Source organism: Ictalurus punctatus, chromosome 3, assembly GCF_001660625.3.
Source record: "Ictalurus punctatus breed USDA103 chromosome 3, Coco_2.0, whole genome shotgun sequence".
NCBI classification, from domain to species: domain Eukaryota; kingdom Metazoa; phylum Chordata; class Actinopteri; order Siluriformes; family Ictaluridae; genus Ictalurus; species Ictalurus punctatus.
This window is the reverse complement of record NC_030418.2, coordinates 36852095-36874461: the sequence shown is the minus strand read 5'-3', so window position 1 is coordinate 36874461 and position 22367 is coordinate 36852095. Positions and strand designations below refer to the sequence as shown.

The window sequence follows — 22367 nt, the reverse complement described above, 5'->3', positions numbered from 1 at the left end:
TACACCACTGAGGGTACGTTCTCCTTTCTTACCTCAATATGCATTTAAACCTGAACAATTAATTGTCCCTTTCTAATAAATCTGTAACTCCATCAATCTTATTGAAGCATATTGAATTTTTTTTCCACAGAAATTTCAAACGGCTCCTACGCAGTTAACATTACATTCAGCATCAGTAACATCAGCATGCCGAGCAACCCTGACCTCAGGAACAATACCTACACCCAAGTGGAGAACATCATCAATAACACTGTGAGTGTACATCACCATGTGCTTAGCAGATACTGTTCCTCTGATCAGAATTTATTTTGATCTTTGACCCATTTTTTACCTTAACTTAAATCCTCGTAGACTCAGCTGTGATGTGGGAAATATCTCATAATGTTAATTATAATAAAAATTATTATCATTAATATTTTTTTTTAAAAATGCAAGTTGAAAGATTTTTCGGTTTTGAGCAAAAGATTAAATGATGACTGAACAGGCAATTGCTCGTTGTAGGAAGACTGATGCTGTGCAGTTACATCTGTCAGGACAATTAATATTAAAAATGAAATATCTTGAATTTTCTCTCCAGGTAAACACACTTCTAAACAATTTTGGTTCAGATCCATTAAAACCCACTACCTCCAACTTCACGTAAGTTCAGGCAGAAGATTGCAGTCCTGAAATTTCTCTGTGAAATTCTCATTGTGAAGTCATTTGTATCGTGACAATATTGCTTTCTCTTCATAATAGGAGTTCAGAGAATGAAGTTACTGGTTACATGGAATACAATCTCAAAGTCTCCCTCAATCAGACTGGGAATGGTAGGTTTCACCACAGTTTGATAATCTTGCTCAATAAAACTCTTTGTAATTTCTCTTTCTAATGATTCTGAAATTGTTTATCTTCCTCTAAATTACTCCGTCACTAAAAATGATTCTGTTGTTGAATCCTCTACAACGATTACTCCAACTACAGCTACAGTGCCGACTTCTCCAAAACCTCCATCCACAATGTACGAGAAATTTCTTTAATGGATATTTAAGCAGGATTTACATTTACATTAAAATCTGTGATGTATTTATAAATGATGAGTTTTTGTGTTTTTCTAGCAATGGATCAGCTGTGGTTCAAACCAGGCTGGTGTTCAACTCGTCCTCTCCTGTTCTCAATGAGACTGCCGTCCTCAGTGCTCTCCAAGCTCTGCTGAACTCTACACTTTCAAACCTCACTGAGCCTGAAAAAGTGTTGAATTGCACTGTTGAGGGTACGTTCTCCTTTCTTATCTCACAATACATTTAATCCTGAACAATTCATTGTCCCTTTCTAATGAAATTTGTAACTCCATCAATCTTATTGAAGCACATTTGATATTTTTCCACAGAAATTTCAAACGGCTCCTACGCAGTTAACATTACATTCAGCATCAGTAACATCAGCATGCCGAGCAACCCTGACCTCAGGAAAGATACCTTCACCCATGTGGAGAACATCATCAATAACACTGTGAGTGTACATCACCATGTGATTAGCAGATACTGTTCCTCTGATCAGAATTTATTTTGATCTTTGACCCATTTTTTACCTTAACTTAAATCCTCGTAGACTCAGCTGTGATGTGGGAAATATCTCATAATATTAATTATAATAAGAATTTTAACTATTATTTTGTTTGTTTAAAAATGCAAGTTGAAAGATTGTTCGGTTTTGAGCAAAAGATTAAATGATGACTGAACAGGCAATTGCTCGTTGTAGGAAGACTGATGCTGTACAGTTATATTTATCTGAACAATTAATATTAAAAATGAACTATCTTGAATTTTCTCTTCAGGTAAACACACTTCTAAACAATTTTGGTTCAGATCCATTAAAACCCACTACCTCCAACTTCACGTAAGTTCAGGCAGAAGATTGCAGTCCTGAAATTTCTCTGTGAAATTCTCATTGTGAAGTCATTTGTATCGTGACAATATTGCTTTCTCTTCATAATAGGAGTTCAGAGAATGAAGTTACTGGTTACATGGAATACAATCTCAAAGTCTCCCTCAATCAGACTGGGAATGGTAGGTTTCACCACAGTTTGATAATCTTGCTCAATAAAACTCTTTGTAATTTCTCTTTCTAATGATTCTGAAATTGTTTATCTTCCTCTAAATTACTCCGTCACTAAAAATGATTCTGTTGTTGAATCCTCTACAACGATTACTCCAACTACAGCTACAGTGCCGACTTCTCCAAAACCTCCATCCACAATGTACGAGAAATTTCTTTAATGGATATTTAAGCAGGATTTACATTTACATTAAAATCTGTGATGTATTTATAAATGATGAGTTTTTGTGTTTTTCTAGCAATGGATCAGCTGTGGTTCAAACCAGGCTGGTGTTCAACTCGTCCTCTCCTGTTCTCAATGAGACTGCCGTCCTCAGTGCTCTCCAAGCTCTGCTGAACTCTACACTCTCAAACCTCACTGAGCCTGAAAAAGTGTTGAATTGCACTGTTGAGGGTACGTTCTCCTTTCTTATCTCACAATACATTTAATCCTGAACAATTCATTGTCCCTTTCTAATGAAATTTGTAACTCCATCAATCTTATTGAAGCACATTTGATATTTTTCCACAGAAATTTCAAACGGCTCCTACGCAGTTAACATTACATTCAGCATCAGTAACATCAGCATGCCGAGCAACCCTGACCTCAGGAACGATACCTTCACCCATGTGGAGAACATCATCAATAACACTGTGAGTGTACATCACCATGTGCTTAGCAGATACTGTTCCTCTGATCAGAATTTATTTTGATCTTTAACTCATGTCTTAGCTTAACTTAAATCCTCGTAGACTCAGCTGTGGCGTGTGAATTATCACATAATGTTAATTATAATCAGAATTATTATTATTTTATTTGTTCACAAATGCAATTTGAAAGATTTTTCAGTTTTGAGCAAAAGATTAAATGATGACTGAACAGGCAATTGCTCGTTGTAGGAAGACTGATGCTGTACAGTTACATCTGTCAGGACAATTAATATTAAAAATGAAATATCTTGAACTTTCTCTCCAGGTAAACACACTTCTAAACATTTTTGGTTCAGATCCATTAAAACCCACTACCTCCAACTTCACGTAAGTTCAGGCAGACGATTGCAGTCCTGAAATTTCTCTGTGAAATTCTCATTGTGGAGTCATTTGTATCGTGACAATATTGATTTCTCTTCATAATAGGAGTTCAGAGAATGAAGTTACTGGTTACATGGAATACATTCTCCAAAACTCTAGGAAAGGTAGGTTTCACCACAATTTGACAATCTTGCTCAATAAAAGTGTGTGTAATTTCTCTTTCTAATGATTCTGAAATTGTTTATCTTCCTGTAAATTTCAGTGCCGACTTCTCCAGAACCTCCATCAACAATGTACGAGAAATTTCTTTAATGGATATTTAAGCAGGATTTACATTTTCATTAAAATCTGTGATGTATTTATAAATGATGACTTTTTGTGTTTCTCTAGCAATGGATCAGCTGTGGTTCAAACCAGGCTGGTGTTCAACTCGTCCTCTCCTGTTCTCAATGAGACTGCCGTCCTCAGTGCTCTCCAAGCTCTGCTGAACTCTACACTCTCAAACCTCACTGAGCCTGTAAAAGTGTTGAATTACACCAATGAGGGTACGTTCTCCTTTCTTATCTCACAATACATTTCAACCTGAACAATTCATTGTCCTTTTCTAATGAAATCTGTAACTCCATCAATCTTATTGAAGCACATTTGATATTTTTCCACAGAATTTTCAAACGGCTCCTACGCAGTTAACATTACATTCAGCATCAGTAACATCAGCATGCCGAGCAACCCTGACCTCAGGAACGATACCTTCACCCATGTGGAGAACATCATCAATAACACTGTGAGTGTACATCACCATGTGATTAGCAGATACTGTTCCTCTGATCAGAATTTATTTTGATCTTTAACTCATGTCTTACCTTAACTTAAATCCTCGTAGACTCAGCTGTGATGTGGGAAATATCTCATAATATTAATTATAATAAGAATTTTAATTATTATTTTGTTTGTTTAAAAATGCAAGTTGAAAGATTGTTCGGTTTTGAGCAAAAGATTAAATGATGACTGAACAGGCAATTGCTCGTTGTAGGAAGACTGATGCTGTACAGTTATATTTATCTGAACAATTAATATTAAAAATGAACTATCTTGAATTTTCTCTCCAGGTAAACACACTTCTAAACAATTTTGGTTCAGATCCATTAAAACCCACTACCTCCAACTTCACGTAAGTTCAGGCAGAAGATTGCAGTCCTGAAATTTCTCTGTGAAATTCTCATTGTGAAGTCATTTGTATCGTGACAATATTGCTTTCTCTTCATAATAGGAGTTCAGAGAATGAAGTTACTGGTTACATGGAATACAATCTCAAAGTCTCCCTCAATCAGACTGGGAATGGTAGGTTTCACCACAGTTTGATAATCTTGCTCAATAAAACTCTTTGTAATTTCTCTTTCTAATGATTCTGAAATTGTTTATCTTCCTCTAAATTACTCCGTCACTAAAAATGATTCTGTTGTTGAATCCTCTACAACGATTACTCCAACTACAGCTACAGTGCCGACTTCTCCAAAACCTCCATCCACAATGTACGAGAAATTTCTTTAATGGATATTTAAGCAGGATTTACATTTACATTAAAATCTGTGATGTATTTATAAATGATGAGTTTTTGTGTTTTTCTAGCAATGGATCAGCTGTGGTTCAAACCAGGCTGGTGTTCAACTCGTCCTCTCCTGTTCTCAATGAGACTGCCGTCCTCAGTGCTCTCCAAGCTCTGCTGAACTCTACACTTTCAAACCTCACTGAGCCTGAAAAAGTGTTGAATTGCACTGTTGAGGGTACGTTCTCCTTTCTTATCTCACAATACATTTAATCCTGAACAATTCATTGTCCCTTTCTAATGAAATTTGTAACTCCATCAATCTTATTGAAGCACATTTGATATTTTTCCACAGAAATTTCAAACGGCTCCTACGCAGTTAACATTACATTCAGCATCAGTAACATCAGCATGCCGAGCAACCCTGACCTCAGGAAAGATACCTTCACCCATGTGGAGAACATCATCAATAACACTGTGAGTGTACATCACCATGTGATTAGCAGATACTGTTCCTCTGATCAGAATTTATTTTGATCTTTGACCCATTTTTTACCTTAACATAAATCCTCAAAGACTCAGCTGTGGCATGTGAATTATCACATAATGTTAATTATAATCAGAATTATTATTATTTTATTTGTTCACAAATGCAATTTGAAAGATTTTTCAGTTTTGAGCAAAAGATTAAATGATGACTGAACAGGCAATTGCTCGTTGTAGGAAGACTGATGCTGTGCAGTTACATCTGTCAGGACAATTAATATTAAAAATGAAATATCTTGAACTTTCTCTCCAGGTAAACACACTTCTAAACATTTTTGGTTCAGATCCATTAAAACCCACTACCTCCAACTTCACGTAAGTTCAGGCAGAAGATTGCAGTCCTGAAATTTCTCTGTGAAATTCTCATTGTGGAGTCATTTGTATCGTGACAATATTGATTTCTCTTCATAATAGGAGTTCAGAGAATGAAGTTACTGGTTACATGGAATACAATCTCAAAGTCTCCCTCAATCAGACTGGGAATGGTAGGTTTCACCACAGTTTGATAATCTTGCTCAATAAAACTCTTTGTAATTTCTCTTTCTAATGATTCTGAAATTGTTTATCTTCCTCTAAATTACTCCGTCACTAAAAATGATTCTGTTGTTGAATCCTCTACAACGATTACTCCAACTACAGCTACAGTGCCGACTTCTCCAAAACCTCCATCCACAATGTACGAGAAATTTCTTTAATGGATATTTAAGCAGGATTTACATTTACATTAAAATCTGTGATGTGTTTATAAATGATGAGTTTTTGTGTTTTTCTAGCAATGGATCAGCTGTGGTTCAAACCAGGCTGGTGTTCAACTCGTCCTCTCCTGTTCTCAATGAGACTGCCGTCCTCAGTGCTCTCCAAGCTCTGCTGAACTCTACACTTTCAAACCTCACTGAGCCTGAAAAAGTGTTGAATTGCACTGTTGAGGGTACGTTCTCCTTTCTTATCTCACAATACATTTAATCCTGAACAATTCATTTTCCCTTTCTAATGAAATTTGTAACTCCATCAATCTTATTGAAGCACATTTGATATTTTTCCACAGAAATTTCAAACGGCTCCTACGCAGTTAACATTACATTCAGCATCAGTAACATCAGCATGCCGAGCAACCCTGACCTCAGGAACTATACCTTCACCCATGTGGAGAACATCATCAATAACACTGTGAGTGTACATCACCATGTGATTAGCAGATACTGTTCCTCTGATCAGAATTTATTTTGATCTTTGACCCATTTTTTACCTTAACATAAATCCTCGTAGACTCAGCTGTGATGTGGGAAATATCTCATAATGTTAATTATAATAAAAATTATTATCATTAATATTTTTTTTAAAAAATGCAAGTTGAAAGATTTTTCGGTTTTGAGCAAAAGATTAAATGATGACTGAACAGGCAATTGCTCGTTGTAGGAAGACTGATGCTGTGCAGTTACATCTGTCAGGACAATTAATATTAAAAATGAAATATCTTGAATTTTCTCTTCAGGTAAACACACTTCTAAACAATTTTGGTTCAGATCCATTAAAACCCACTACCTCCAATTTCACGTAAGTTCAGGCAGAAGATTGCAGTCCTGAAATTTCTCTGTGAAATTCACATTTTGAAGTCATTTGTATCGTGACAATATTGATTTCTCTTCATAATAGGAGTTCAGAGAATGAAGTTACTGGTTACATGGAATACATTCTCCAAAACTCTAGGAAAGGTAGGTTTCACCACAATTTGATAATCTTGCTCAATAAAAGTGTGTGTAATTTCTCTTTCTAATGATTCTGAAATTGTTTATCTTCCTGTAAATTTCAGTGCCGACTTCTCCAGAACCTCCATCAACAATGTACGAGAAATTTCTTTAATGGATATTTAAGCAGGATTTACATTTTCATTAAAATCTGTGATGTATCTATAAATGATGACTTTTTTGTGTTTCTCTAGCAATGGATCAGCTGTGGTTCAAACCAGGCTGGTGTTCAACCCGTCCTCTCCTGTTCTCAATGAGTCTGCCGTCCTCAGTGCTCTCCAAGCTCTGCTGAACTCTACACTCTCAAACCTCACTGAGCCTGTAAAAGTGTTGAATTACACCATTGAGGGTACGTTCTCCTTTCTTATCTCACAATACATTTCAACCTGAACAATTCATTGTCCTTTTCTAATGAAATCTGTAACTCCATCAATCTTATTGAAGCACATTTGATATTTTTCCACAGAATTTTCAAACGGCTCCTACGCAGTTAACATTACATTCAGCATCAGTAACATCAGCATGCCGAGCAACCCTGACCTCAGGAACGATACCTTCACCCATGTGGAGAACATCATCAATAACACTGTGAGTGTACATCACCATGTGATTAGCAGATACTGTTCCTCTGATCAGAATTTATTTTGATCTTTAACTCATGTCTTACCTTAACTTAAATCCTCGTAGACTCAGCTGTGATGTGGGAAATATCTCATAATATTAATTATAATAAGAATTTTAACTATTATTTTGTTTGTTTAAAAATGCAAGTTGAAAGATTGTTCGGTTTTGAGCAAAAGATTAAATGATGACTGAACAGGCAATTGCTCGTTGTAGGAAGACTGATGCTGTACAGTTATATTTATCTGAACAATTAATATTAAAAATGAACTATCTTGAATTTTCTCTCCAGGTAAACACACTTCTAAACAATTTTGGTTCAGATCCATTAAAACCCACTACCTCCAACTTCACGTAAGTTCAGGCAGAAGATTGCAGTCCTGAAATTTCTCTGTGAAATTCTCATTGTGAAGTCATTTGTATCGTGACAATATTGCTTTCTCTTCATAATAGGAGTTCAGAGAATGAAGTTACTGGTTACATGGAATACAATCTCAAAGTCTCCCTCAATCAGACTGGGAATGGTAGGTTTCACCACAGTTTGATAATCTTGCTCAATAAAACTCTTTGTAATTTCTCTTTCTAATGATTCTGAAATTGTTTATCTTCCTCTAAATTACTCCGTCACTAAAAATGATTCTGTTGTTGAATCCTCTACAACGATTACTCCAACTACAGCTACAGTGCCGACTTCTCCAAAACCTCCATCCACAATGTACGAGAAATTTCTTTAATGGATATTTAAGCAGGATTTACATTTATATTAAAATCTGTGATGTATTTATAAATGATGAGTTTTTGTGTTTTTCTAGCAATGGATCAGCTGTGGTTCAAACCAGGCTGGTGTTCAACTCGTCCTCTCCTGTTCTCAATGAGACTGCCGTCCTCAGTGCTCTCCAAGCTCTGCTGAACTCTACACTCTCAAACCTCACTGAGCCTGAAAAAGTGTTGAATTGCACTGTTGAGGGTACGTTCTCCTTTCTTATCTCACAATACATTTAATCCTGAACAATTCATTGTCCCTTTCTAATGAAATTTGTAACTCCATCAATCTTATTGAAGCACATTTGATATTTTTCCACAGAAATTTCAAACGGCTCCTACGCAGTTAACATTACATTCAGCATCAGTAACATCAGCATGCCGAGCAACCCTGACCTCAGGAACGATACCTTCACCCATGTGGAGAACATCATCAATAACACTGTGAGTGTACATCACCATGTGCTTAGCAGATACTGTTCCTCTGATCAGAATTTATTTTGATCTTTAACTCATGTCTTACCTTAACTTAAATCCTCGTAGACTCAGCTGTGGCGTGTGAATTATCACATAATGTTAATTATAATCAGAATTATTATTATTTTATTTGTTCACAAATGCAATTTGAAAGATTTTTCAGTTTTGAGCAAAAGATTAAATGATGACTGAACAGGCAATTGCTCGTTGTAGGAAGACTGATGCTGTACAGTTACATCTGTCAGGACAATTAATATTAAAAATGAAATATCTTGAACTTTCTCTCCAGGTAAACACACTTCTAAACATTTTTGGTTCAGATCCATTAAAACCCACTACCTCCAACTTCACGTAAGTTCAGGCAGACGATTGCAGTCCTGAAATTTCTCTGTGAAATTCTCATTGTGGAGTCATTTGTATCGTGACAATATTGATTTCTCTTCATAATAGGAGTTCAGAGAATGAAGTTACTGGTTACATGGAATACATTCTCCAAAACTCTAGGAAAGGTAGGTTTCACCACAATTTGACAATCTTGCTCAATAAAAGTGTGTGTAATTTCTCTTTCTAATGATTCTGAAATTGTTTATCTTCCTGTAAATTTCAGTGCCGACTTCTCCAGAACCTCCATCAACAATGTACGAGAAATTTCTTTAATGGATATTTAAGCAGGATTTACATTTTCATTAAAATCTGTGATGTATTTATAAATGATGACTTTTTGTGTTTCTCTAGCAATGGATCAGCTGTGGTTCAAACCAGGCTGGTGTTCAACTCGTCCTCTCCTGTTCTCAATGAGACTGCCGTCCTCAGTGCTCTCCAAGCTCTGCTGAACTCTACACTCTCAAACCTCACTGAGCCTGTAAAAGTGTTGAATTACACCACTGAGGGTACGTTCTCCTTTCTTACCTCAATATGCATTTAAACCTGAACAATTAATTGTCCCTTTCTAATAAATCTGTAACTCCATCAATCTTATTGAAGCATATTGAATTTTTTTTCCACAGAAATTTCAAACGGCTCCTACGCAGTTAACATTACATTCAGCATCAGTAACATCAGCATGCCGAGCAACCCTGACCTCAGGAACGATACCTTCACCCATGTGGAGAACATCATCAATAACACTGTGAGTGTACATCACCATGTGCTTAGCAGATACTGTTCCTCTGATCAGAATTTATTTTGATCTTTGACCCATTTTTTACCTTAACTTAAATCCTCGTAGACTCAGCTGTGATGTGGGAAATATCTCATAATGTTAATTATAATAAAAATTATTATCATTAATATTTTTTTTAAAAAATGCAAGTTGAAAGATTTTTCGGTTTTGAGCAAAAGATTAAATGATGACTGAACAGGCAATTGCTCGTTGTAGGAAGACTGATGCTGTGCAGTTACATCTGTCAGGACAATTAATATTAAAAATGAAATATCTTGAATTTTCTCTCCAGGTAAACACACTTCTAAACAATTTTGGTTCAGATCCATTAAAACCCACTACCTCCAACTTCACGTAAGTTCAGGCAGAAGATTGCAGTCCTGAAATTTCTCTGTGAAATTCTCATTGTGAAGTCATTTGTATCGTGACAATATTGATTTCTCTTCATAATAGGAGTTCAGAGAATGAAGTTACTGGTTACATGGAATACATTCTCCAAAACTCTAGGAAAGGTAGGTTTCACCACAATTTGATAATCTTGCTCAATAAAAGTGTGTGTAATTTCTCTTTCTAATGATTCTGAAATTGTTTATCTTCCTGTAAATTTCAGTGCCGACTTCTCCAGAACCTCCATCAACAATGTACGAGAAATTTCTTTAATGGATATTTAAGCAGGATTTACATTTTCATTAAAATCTGTGATGTATCTATAAATGATGACTTTTTTGTGTTTCTCTAGCAATGGATCAGCTGTGGTTCAAACCAGGCTGGTGTTCTACCCGTCCTCTCCTGTTCTCAATGAGTCTGCCGTCCTCAGTGCTCTCCAAGCTCTGCTGAACTCTACACTCTCAAACCTCACTGAGCCTGTAAAAGTGTTGAATTACACCATTGAGGGTACGTTCTCCTTTCTTATCTCACAATACATTTCAACCTGAACAATTCATTGTCCTTTTCTAATGAAATCTGTAACTCCATCAATCTTATTGAAGCACATTTGATATTTTTCCACAGAATTTTCAAACGGCTCCTACGCAGTTAACATTACATTCAGCATCAGTAACATCAGCATGCCGAGCAACCCTGACCTCAGGAACGATACCTTCACCCATGTGGAGAACATCATCAATAACACTGTGAGTGTACATCACCATGTGATTAGCAGATACTGTTCCTCTGATCAGAATTTATTTTGATCTTTAACTCATGTCTTACCTTAACTTAAATCCTCGTAGACTCAGCTGTGATGTGGGAAATATCTCATAATATTAATTATAATTAGAATTTTAATTATTATTTTGTTTGTTTAAAAATGCAAGTTGAAAGATTGTTCGGTTTTGAGCAAAAGATTAAATGATGACTGAACAGGCAATTGCTCGTTGTAGGAAGACTGATGCTGTACAGTTTTATTTATCTGAACAATTAATATTAAAAATGAACTATCTTGAATTTTCTCTCCAGGTAAACACACTTCTAAACAATTTTGGTTCAGATCCATTAAAACCCACTACCTCCAACTTCACGTAAGTTCAGGCAGAAGATTGCAGTCCTGAAATTTCTCTGTGAAATTCTCATTGTGAAGTCATTTGTATCGTGACAATATTGCTTTCTCTTCATAATAGGAGTTCAGAGAATGAAGTTACTGGTTACATGGAATACAATCTCAAAGTCTCCCTCAATCAGACTGGGAATGGTAGGTTTCACCACAGTTTGATAATCTTGCTCAATAAAACTCTTTGTAATTTCTCTTTCTAATGATTCTGAAATTGTTTATCTTCCTCTAAATTACTCCGTCACTAAAAATGATTCTGTTGTTGAATCCTCTACAACGATTACTCCAACTACAGCTACAGTGCCGACTTCTCCAAAACCTCCATCCACAATGTACGAGAAATTTCTTTAATGGATATTTAAGCAGGATTTACATTTACATTAAAATCTGTGATGTATTTATAAATGATGAGTTTTTGTGTTTTTCTAGCAATGGATCAGCTGTGGTTCAAACCAGGCTGGTGTTCAACTCGTCCTCTCCTGTTCTCAATGAGACTGCCGTCCTCAGTGCTCTCCAAGCTCTGCTGAACTCTACACTTTCCAACCTCACTGAGCCTGAAAAAGTGTTGAATTGCACTGTTGAGGGTACGTTCTCCTTTCTAATCTCACAATACATTTAATCCTGAACAATTCATTGTCCCTTTCTAATGAAATTTGTAACTCCATCAATCTTATTGAAGCACATTTGATATTTTTCCACAGAAATTTCAAACGGCTCCTACGCAGTTAACATTACATTCAGCATCAGTAACATCAGCATGCCGAGCAACCCTGACCTCAGGAACGATACCTTCACCCATGTGGAGAACATCATCAATAACACTGTGAGTGTACATCACCATGTGATTAGCAGATACTGTTCCTCTGATCAGAATTTATTTTGATCTTTGACCCATTTTTTACCTTAACATAAATCCTCGTAGACTCAGCTGTGGCGTGTGAATTATCACATAATGTTAATTAAAATCAGAATTATTATTATTTTATTTGTTCACAAATGCAATTTGAAAGATTTTTCAGTTTTGAGCAAAAGATTAAATTATGACTGAACAGGCAATTGCTCGTTGTAGGAAGACTGATGCTGTGCAGTTACATCTGTCAGGACAATTAATATTAAAAATGAAATATCTTGAACTTTCTCTCCAGGTAAACACACTTCTAAACATTTTTGGTTCAGATCCATTAAAACCCACTACCTCCAACTTCACGTAAGTTCAGGCAGAAGATTGCAGTCCTGAAATTTCTCTGTGAAATTCTCATTGTGGAGTCATTTGTATCGTGACAATATTGATTTCTCTTCATAATAGGAGTTCAGAGAATGAAGTTACTGGTTACATGGAATACATTCTCCAAAACTCTAGGAAAGGTAGGTTTCACCACAATTTGATAATCTTGCTCAATAAAAGTGTGTGTAATTTCTCTTTCTAATGATTCTGAAATTGTTTATCTTCCTGTAAATTTCAGTGCCGACTTCTCCAGAACCTCCATCAACAATGTACGAGAAATTTCTTTAATGGATATTTAAGCAGGATTTACATTTTCATTAAAATCTGTGATGTATTTATAAATGATGACTTTTTATGTTTCTCTAGCAATGGATCAGCTGTGGTTCAAACCAGAATGGTGTTCAACTCGTCCTCTCCTGTTCTCATTGAGTCTGCCGTCCTCAGTGCTCTCCAAGCTCTGCTGAACTCTACACTCTCAAACCTCACTGAGCCTGTAAAAGTGTTGAATTACACCAATGAGGGTACGTTCTCCTTTCTTATCTCACAATACATTTCAACCTGAACAATTCATTGTCCTTTTCTAATGAAATCTGTAACTCCATCAATCTTATTGAAGCACATTTGATATTTTTCCACAGAATTTTCAAACGGCTCCTACGCAGTTAACATTACATTCAGCATCAGTAACATCAGCATTCCGAGCAACCCTGACCTCAGGAACGATACCTTCACCCATGTGGAGAACATCATCAATAACACTGTGAGTGTACATCACCATGTGATTAGCAGATACTGTTCCTCTGATCAGAATTTATTTTGATCTTTGACCCATTTTTTACCTTAACTTAAATCCTCGTAGACTCAGCTGTGATGTGGGAAATATCTCATAATGTTAATTATAATAAAAATTATTATCATTAATATTTTTTTTTTAAATGCAAGTTGAAAGATTTTTCGGTTTTGAGCAAAAGATTAAATGATGACTGAACAGTCAATTGCTCGTTGTAGGAAGACTGATGCTGTACAGTTACATTTGTCAGGACAGTTAATATTAAAAATGAAATATCTTGAATTTTCTCTCCAGGTAAACACACTTCTAAACAATTTTGGTTCAGATCCATTAGAACCCATTACCTCCAACTTCATGTGAGTTCATGCAGAAGATTGCAGTCCTGAAATTTCTCTGTGAAATTCTCATTGTGGAGTCATTTGTATCGTGACAATATTGATTTCTCTTCATAATAGGAGTTCAGAGAATGAAGTTACTGGTTACATGGAATACATTCTCCAAAACTCTAGGAAAGGTAGGTTTCACCACAATTTGATAATCTTGCTCAATAAAAGTGTGTGTAATTTCTCTTTCTGATGATTCTGAAATTGTTTATCTTACTGTAAATTACAGTGCCGACTTCTCCAGAACCTCCATCAACAATGTACGAGAAATTTCTTTAATGGATATTTAAGCAGGATTTACATTTTCATTAAAATCTGTGATGTATTTATAAATGAAGACTTTTTGTGTTTCTCTAGCAATGGATCAGCTGTGGTTCAAACCAGGCTGGTGTTCAACTCGTCCTCTCCTGTTCTCAATGAGACTGCCGTCCTCAGTGCTCTCCAAGCTCTGCTGAACTCTACACTCTCAAACCTCACTGAGCCTGTAAAAGTGTTGAATTACACCATTGAGGGTACGTTCTCCTTTCTTACCTCAATATGCATTTAAACCTGAACAATTCATTGTCCCTTTCTAATGAAATTTGTAACTCCATCAATCTTATTGAAGCACATTTGATATTTTTCCACAGAAATTTCAAACGGCTCCTACGCAGTTAACATTACATTCAGCATCAGTAACATCAGCATGCCGAGCAACCCTGACCTCAGGAACGATACCTTCACCCATGTGGAGAACATCATCAATAACACTGTGAGTGTACATCACCATGTGATTAGCAGATACTGTTCCTCTGATCAGAATTTATTTTGATCTTTGACCCATTTTTTACCTTAACATAAATCCTCGTAGACTCAGCTGTGGCGTGTGAATTATCACATAATGTTAATTATAATCAGAATTATTATTATTTTATTTGTTCACAAAAGCAATTTGAAAGATTTCTCAGTTTTGAGCAAAAGATTAAATGATGACTGAACAGGCAATTGCTCGTTGTAGGAAGACTGATGCTGTGCAGTTACATATGTCAGGACAATTAATATTAAAAATGAAATATCTTGAACTTTCTCTCCAGGTAAACACACTTCTAAACATTTTTGGTTCAGATCCATTAAAACCCACTACCTCCAACTTCACGTAAGTTCAGGCAGAAGATTGCAGTCCTGAAATTTCTCTGTGAAATTCTCATTGTGAAGTCATTTGTATCGTGACAATATTGATTTCTCTTCATAATAGGAGTTCAGAGAATGAAGTTACTGGTTACATGGAATACATTCTCCAAAACTCTAGGAATGGTAGGTTTCACCACAATTTGATAATCTTGCTCAATAAAATTGTGTCTAATTTCTCTTTCTAATGATTCTGAAATTGTTTATCTTCCTGTAAATTTCAGTGCCGACTTCTCCAGAACCTCCATCAACAATGTACGAGAAATTTCTTTAATGGATATTTAAGCAGGATTTACATTTTCATTAAAATCTGTGATGTATTTATAAATGATGACTTTTTGTGTTTCTCTAGCAACGGATCAGCTGTGGTTCAAACCAGGCTGGTGTTCAACTCGTCCTCTCCTGTTCTCAATGAGACTGCCGTCCTCAGTGCTCTCCAAGCTCTGCTGAACTCTACACTCTCAAACCTCACTGAGCCTGTAAAAGTGTTGAATTACACCACTGAGGGTACGTTCTCCTTTCTTACCTCAATATGCATTTAAACCTGAACAATTCATTGTCCCTTTCTAATAAATCTGTAACTCCATCAATCTTATTGAAGCATATTGAATTTTTTTTCCACAGAAATTTCAAACGGCTCCTACGCAGTTAACATTACATTCAGCATCAGTAACATCAGCATGCCGAGCAACCCTGACCTCAGGAACGATACCTACACCCATGTGGAGAACATCATCAATAACACTGTGAGTGTACATCACCATGTGCTTAGCAGATACTGTTCCTCTGATCAGAATTTATTTTGATCTTTGACCCATTTTTTACCTTAACTTAAATCCTCGTAGACTCAGCTGTGATGTGGGAAATATCTCATAATGTTAATTATAATAAAAATTATTATCATTAATATTTTTTTTTTAAATGCAAGTTGAAAGATTTTTCGGTTTTGAGCAAAAGATTAAATGATGACTGAACAGGCAATTGCTCGTTGTAGGAAGACTGATGCTGTACAGTTACATTTGTCAGGACAGTTAATATTAAAAATGAAATATCTTGAATTTTCTCTCCAGGTAAACACACTTCTAAACAATTTTGGTTCAGATCCATTAGAACCCACTACCTCCAACTTCATGTGAGTTCATGCAGAAGATTGCAGTCCTGAAATTTCTCTGTGAAATTCTCATTGTGGAGTCATTTGTATCGTGACAATATTGATTTCTCTTCATAATAGGAGTTCAGAGAATGAAGTTACTGGTTACATGGAATACATTCTCCAAAACTCTAGGAAAGGTAGGTTTCACCACAATTTGATAATCTTGCTCAATAAAAGTGTGTGTAATTTCTCTTTCTGATGATTCTGAAATTGTTTATCTTCCTGTAAATTACAGTGCCGACTTCTCCAGAACCTCCATCAACAATGTACGAGAAATTTCTTTAATGGATATTTAAGCAGGATTTACATTTTCATTAAAATCTGTGATGTATTTATAAATGATGACTTTTTGTGTTTCTCTAGCAATGGATCAGCTGTGGTTCAAACCAGGCTGGTGTTCAACTCGTCCTCTCCTGTTCTCAATGAGACTGCCGTCCTCAGTGCTCTCCAAGCTCTGCTGAACTCTACACTCTCAAACCTCACTGAGCCTGTAAAAGTGTTGAATTACACCACTGAGGGTACGTTCTCCTTTCTTACCTCAATATGCATTTAAACCTGAACAATTCATTGTCCCTTTCTAATAAATCTGTAACTCCATCAATCTTATTGAAGCATATTGAATTTTTTTTCCACAGAAATTTCAAACGGCTCCTACGCAGTTAACATTACATTCAGCATCAGTAACATCAGCATGCCGAGCAACCCTGACCTCAGGAACGATACCTTCACCCATGTGGAGAACATCATCAATAACACTGTGAGTGTACATCACCATGTGATTAGCAGATACTGTTCCTCTGATCAGAATTTATTTTGATCTTTGACCCATTTTTTACCTTAACATAAATCCTCGTAGACTCAGCTGTGATGTGGGAAATATCTCATAATGTTAATTATAATAAAAATTATTATCATTAATATTTTTTTTAAAAAATGCAAGTTGAAAGATTTTTCGGTTTTGAGCAAAAGATTAAATGATGACTGAACAGGCAATTGCTCGTTGTAGGAAGACTGATGCTGTGCAGTTACATCTGTCAGGACAATTAATATTAAAAATGAAATATCTTGAATTTTCTCTCCAGGTAAACACACTTCTAAACAATTTTGGTTCAGATCCATTAAAACCCACTACCTCCAACTTCACGTAAGTTCAGGCAGAAGATTGCAGTCCTGAAATTTCTCTGTGAAATTCACATTTTGAAGTCATTTGTATCGTGACAATATTGATTTCTCTTCATAATAGGAGTTCAGAGAATGAAGTTACTGGTTACATGGAATACATTCTCCAAAACTCTAGGAAAGGTAGGTTTCACCACAATTTGATAATCTTGCTCAATAAAAGTGTGTGTAATTTCTCTTTCTAATGATTCTGAAATTGTTTATCTTCCTGTAAATTTCAGTGCCGACTTCTCCAGAACCTCCATCAACAATGTACGAGAAATTTCTTTAATGGATATTTAAGCAGGATTTACATTTTCATTAAAATCTGTGATGTATCTCTAAATGATGACTTTTTTGTGTTTCTCTAGCAATGGATCAGCTGTGGTTCAAACCAGGCTGGTGTTCAACCCGTCCTCTCCTGTTCTCAATGAGTCTGCCGTCCTCAGTGCTCTCCAAGCTCTGCTGAACTCTACACTCTCAAACCTCACTGAGCCTGTAAAAGTGTTGAATTACACCATTGAGGGTACGTTCTCCTTTCTTATCTCACAATACATTTCAACCTGAACAATTCATTGTCCTTTTCTAATGAAATCCGTAACTCCATCAATCTTATTGAAGCACATTTGATATTTTTCCACAGAATTTTCAAACGGCTCCTACGCAGTTAACATTACATTCAGCATCAGTAACATCAGCATGCCGAGCAACCCTGACCTCAGGAACGATACCTTCACCCATGTGGAGAACATCATCAATAACACTGTGAGTGTACATCACCATGTGCTTAGCAGATACTGTTCCTCTGATCAGAATTTATTTTGATCTTTAACTCATGTCTTAGCTTAACTTAAATCCTCGTAGACTCAGCTGTGATGTGGGAAATATCTCATAATATTAATTATTATAAGAATTTTAATTATTATTTTGTTTGTTTAAAAATGCAAGTTGAAAGATTTTTCAGTTTTGTGCAAAAGATTAAATGATGACTGAACAGGCAATTGCTTGTTGTAGGATGACTGATGCTGTACAGTTATATTTGTCAGAACAGTTAATATTAAAAATGAACTATCTTGAATTTTCTCTCCAGGTAAACACACTTCTAAACAATTTTGGTTCAGATCCATTAGAACCCACTACCTCCAACTTCATGTGAGTTCATGCAGAAGATTGCAGTTCTGAAATTTCTCTGTGAAATTCTCATTGTGGAGTCATTTGTATCGTGACAATATTGATTTCTCTTCATAATAGGAGTTCAGAGAATGAAGTTACTGGTTACATGGAATACATTCTCCAAAACTCTAGGAATGGTAGGTTTCACCACAATTTGATAATCTTGCTCAATAAAAGTGTGTGTAATTTCTCTTTCTAATGATTCTGAAATTGTTTATCTTCCTGTAAATTTCAGTGCCGACTTCTCCAGAACCTCCATCAACAATGTACGAGAAATTTCTTTAATGGATATTTAAGCAGGATTTACATTTTCATTAAAATCTGTGATGTATTTATAAATGATGACTTTTTGTGTTTCTCTAGCAATGGATCAGCTGTGGTTCAAACCAGGCTGGTGTTCAACTCGTCCTCTCCTGTTCTCAATGAGACTGCCGTCCTCAGTGCTCTCCAAGCTCTGCTGAACTCTACACTCTCAAACCTCACCGAGCCTGTAAAAGTGTTGAATTACAACACTGAGGGTACGTTCTCCTTTCTTACCTCAATATGCATTTAAACCTGAACAATTAATTGTCCCTTTCTAATAAATCTGTAACTCCATCAATCTTATTGAAGCATATTGAATTTTTTTTCCACAGAAATTTCAAACAGCTCCTACGCAGTTAACATTACATTCAGCATCAGTAACATCAGCATGCCGAGCAACCCTGACCTCAGGAACGATACCTTCACCCATGTGGAGAACATCATCAATAACACTGTGAGTGTACATCACCATGTGCTTAGCAGATACTGTTCCTCTGATCAGAATTTATTTTGATCTTTAACTCATGTCTTACCTTAACTTAAATCCTTGTAGACTCAGCTGTGATGTGGGAAATATCTCATAATATTAATTATAATTAGAATTTTAATTATTATTTTGTTTGTTTAAAAATGCAAGTTGAAAGATTGTTCGGTTTTGAGCAAAAGATTAAATGATGACTGAACAGGCAATTGCTCGTTGTAGGAAGACTGATGCTGTGCAGTTACATCTGTCAGGACAATTAATATTAAAAATGAAATATCTTGAATTTTCTCTCCAGGTAAACACACTTCTAAACAATTTTGGTTCAGATCCATTAAAACCCACTACCTCCAACTTCACGTAAGTTCAGGCAGAAGATTGCAGTCCTGAAATTTCTCTGTGAAATTCACATTTTGAAGTCATTTGTATCGTGACAATATTGATTTCTCTTCATAATAGGAGTTCAGAGAATGAAGTTACTGGTTACATGGAATACATTCTCCAAAACTCTAGGAAAGGTAGGTTTCACCACAATTTGATAATCTTGCTCAATAAAAGTGTGTGTAATTTCTCTTTCTAATGATTCTGAAATTGTTTATCTTCCTGTAAATTTCAGTGCCGACTTCTCCAGAACCTCCATCAACAATGTACGAGAAATTTCTTTAATGGATATTTAAGCAGGATTTACATTTTCATTAAAATCTGTGATGTATTTATAAATGATGACTTTTTGTGTTTCTCTAGCAATGGATCAGCTGTGGTTCAAACCAGGCTGGTGTTCAACTCGTCCTCTCCTGTTCTCAATGAGACTGCCGTCCTCAGTGCTCTCCAAGCTCTGCTGAACTCTACACTCTCAAACCTCACAGAGCCTGTAAAAGTGTTGAATTACACCATTGAGGGTACGTTCTCCTTTCTTACCTCAATATGCATTTAAACCTGAACAATTCATTGTCCCTTTCTAATAAATCTGTAACTCCATCAATCTTATTGAAGCACATTTGATTTTTTTCCACAGAATTTTCAAACGGCTCCTACGCAGTTAACATTACATTCAGCATCAGTAACATCAGCATGCCGAGCAACCCTGACCTCAGGAACGATACCTTCACCCATGTGGAGAACATCATCAATAACACTGTGAGTGTACATCACCATGTGCTTAGCAGATACTGTTCCTCTGATCAGAATTTATTTTGATCTTTAACTCATGTCTTACCTTAACTTAAATCCTCGTAGACTCAGCTGTGATGAGGGAAATATCTCATAATATTAATCATAATAAGAATTTTAATTATTATTTTGTTTGTTTAAAAATGCAAGTTGAAAGATTTTTCAGTTTTGTGCAAAAGATTAAATGATGACTGAACAGGCAATTGCTCGTTGTAGGAAGACTGATGCTGTACAGTTATATTTGTCAGAACAGTTAATATTAAAAATGAACTATCTTGAATTTTCTCTCCAGGTAAACACACTTCTAAACAATTTTGGTTCAGATCCATTAGAACCCACTACCTCCAACTTCACGTAAGTTCATGCAGAAGATTGCAGTCCTGAAATTTCTCTGTGAAATTCTCATTGTGGAGTCATTTGTATCGTGACAATATTGCTTACTCTTCATAATAGGAGTTCAGAGAATGAAGTTACTGGTTACATGGAATACATTCTCCAAAACTCTAGGAAAGGTAGGTTTCACCACAATTTGATAATCTTGCTCAATAAAAGTGTGTGTAATTTCTCTTTCTGATGATTCTGAAATTGTTTATCTTCCTGTAAATTACAGTGCCGACTTCTCCAGAAACTCCATCAACAATGTACGAGAAATTTCTTTAATGGATATTTAAGCAGGATTTACATTTTCATTAAAATCTGTGATGTATTTATAAATGATGACTTTTTGTGTTTCTCTAGCAATGGATCAGCTGTGGTTCAAACCAGGCTGGTGTTCAACTCGTCCTCTCCTGTTCTCAATGAGACTGCCGTCCTCAGTGCTCTCCAAGCTCTGCTGAACTCTACACTCTCAAACCTCACTGAGCCTGTAAAAGTGTTGAATTACACCATTGAGGGTACGTTCTCCTTTCTTACCTCAATATGCATTTAAAACTGAACAATTCATTGCCCCTTTCTAATAAATCTGTAACTCCATCAATCTTATTGAAGCACATTTGATTTTTTTCCACAGAATTTTCAAACGGCTCCTACGCAGTTAACATTACATTCAGCATCAGTAACATCAGCATGCCGAGCAACACTGACCTCAGGAACGATACCTTCACCCATGTGGAGAACATCATCAATAACACTGTGAGTGCACATCACCATGTGATTAGCAGATACTGTTCCTCTGATCAGAATTTATTTTGATCTTTAACTCATGTCTTACCTTAACTTAAATCCTCGTAGACTCAGCTGTGATGTGGGAAATATCTCATAATATTAATTATAATTAGAATTTTAATTATTATTTTGTTTGTTTAAAAATGCAAGTTGAAAGATTGTTCGGTTTTGAGCAAAAGATTAAATGATGACTGAACAGGCAATTGCTCGTTGTAGGAAGACTGATGCTGTGCAGTTACATCTGTCAGGACAATTAATATTAAAAATGAAATATCTTGAATTTTCTCTCCAGGTAAACACACTTCTACAAAATTCTGGTTCAGATCCCTTAAAACCCACTACCTCCAACTTCACGTGAGTTCATGCAGAAGATTGCAGTTCTGAAATTTCTCTGTGAAATTCTCATTTTGAAGTCATTTGTATCGTGACAATATTGCTTTCTCTTCGTAATAGGATTTCAGAGAATGAAGTTACTGGTTACATGGAATACATTCTCCAAAACTCTAGGAATGGTAGGTTTCACCACAATTTGATAATCTTGCTCAATAAAAGTGTGTGTAATTTCTCTTTCTAATGATTCTGAAATTGTTTATCTTCCTGTAAATTACAGTGCCGACTTCTCCAGAACCTCCATCCACAATGTACGAGAAATTTCTTTAATGGATATTTAAGCAGGATTTACAT

At 35.9% G+C, this 22367-nt stretch overlaps 1 long non-coding RNA gene across 1 annotated transcript; it reads left to right on the top strand.

Moving 5' to 3' along the window:
• Window positions 1-135: 135 nt before the first annotated feature.
• On the top strand, window positions 136-22195 carry LOC128632775 (uncharacterized). The gene is made up of 3 exons (XR_008396377.1): window positions 136-252; window positions 21976-22037; window positions 22137-22195. It is a non-coding gene; the product is annotated as an uncharacterized LOC128632775 (long non-coding RNA).
• Window positions 22196-22367: the final 172 nt, after the last annotated feature.